Source organism: Octopus bimaculoides, chromosome 16 (assembly GCF_001194135.2).
Source record: "Octopus bimaculoides isolate UCB-OBI-ISO-001 chromosome 16, ASM119413v2, whole genome shotgun sequence".
Lineage (NCBI taxonomy): Eukaryota > Metazoa > Mollusca > Cephalopoda > Octopoda > Octopodidae > Octopus > Octopus bimaculoides.
In genome coordinates this window covers 23,507,223-23,508,787 of record NC_068996.1, presented here as the reverse complement: position 1 = coordinate 23,508,787, position 1,565 = coordinate 23,507,223, and the positions used below count along the sequence as shown (strand labels likewise).

At 38.7% G+C, this 1,565-nt stretch overlaps 1 protein-coding gene across 5 annotated transcripts in view; it reads left to right on the top strand.

Annotated features, from left to right (window-relative positions):
• Window positions 1-1,565, top strand: part of LOC106868885 (uncharacterized) — a 39,548-nt gene that overhangs the window by 37,123 nt on the left and 860 nt on the right. The gene's annotated exons all lie outside the window — the stretch shown is intronic.

Sequence of the window (1,565 nt, the reverse complement as noted above, 5' to 3'; positions counted from 1 at the left end):
TATATATATATATATATATATATATATATATATATCGTCATTTAAAATTTGTGCTCCATTGTGGCATGGGATGGATAGTTTGACAGGATTCAGTAGGTCCAAGGACTGCATTATGCTGTAATGTCTGCTTTGATATGGCTTCTACAGTTGGATGCGCTTCCTAATACCAACCACTTTACACAGTATATTGGATATCTTTTCTGTGCCACTGGCATTAGCAAGGTTGCCATGCTGTTTGCAAGACTACAAAACCAGTGGTGGGTACAGCTTCTTGTACAGGAGTTACATGGTTACTCATGTTAAGGAGAAAGAGAGAGAGAGTGAGAATGATCAGTAAGAGCTGCAAGTCCAGGAGGCTCCTAAAGTTATGAGGTGATCAGAAATGTGTTGGGACAGAGGAACTAGGAGTGTATAGGGGAGCAAAAACTGAAGTGGATAGGAGGAGATATATCATCATCATCATCATTGTTTAACGTCCACTTTCCATGCTAGCATGGGTTGGACGATTTGACTGAGGACTGGTGAAACCAGATGGCTACACCAGGCTCCAATCTGATTTGGCAGAGTTTCTACAGCTGGATGCCCTTCCTAACGCCAACCACTCCGAGAGTGTAGTGGGTGTTTTACGTGCTACCAGCACGAAGGCCAGTCAGGCGGTACTGGCGACGGCCACGCTCGAAATGGTGTATTTTATGTGCCACCTGCACAGGAGCCAGTCCATCGGCACTGGCAACGATCTCGCTCAAATGTCTTTTCACGTGCCAGGGGGGGGCGACATATATATATATATATATATATATATATATATATATATATATATATATATATATATATGATTATCATTATTTTAACATCTATTTTTTCAAACTTGTATGAATCAGATGGTATTTGTTGAGGTAGATTTTCTATGGTCAGATAGATGCCTCTTGTCACAAACCTCACCTGTTTCCAAGCAAGGCCAGACATGTTTTCATAGAATATTGGAAACAAAGTACATCATTTACAACTATCATGTGTTGAAGCAAGGAGACAGTAGCATACATATACATATATATATATATATGATAGCTTCTTTCAATTTCAATCTACCAGATCCACTCACAAGTCCTTGGTTAAACCAAGGCTGTAGTAGAAAACACTTGGCAAAGGTGCTATGCAGTGGGACTGAACCCAGAACCATGTGGTTGGGAAGTAAACTTCTTACCGCACATCTCCCTGTCTCACTCTCTCTGTGTACATGTACAGAAAGAGGAAGAGATGGAGCTTGATAAAAAGGAGCAAGCCAAAACTTAAGTCCACTGTCAGCTTTCTTCTTATTAAAGTATAACAAATATAGTACTCTACTAAAAAGTATTGAGTAACCTTTCAGTTTAATAGTAAATTTTTTTTACATATAACTTGACATAAAACAAACACACATCTATCTATCTATCTATCTATCTATCTAGGGAGTGCACTTTAGCTGCTATTTCTGAACTTCGGTATGTGGTGAAGCAACTGTTGCTGATCCCTTAATTATGTTTATCTATCTATCTATCTATCTATCTATCTATCTATCTATCTAT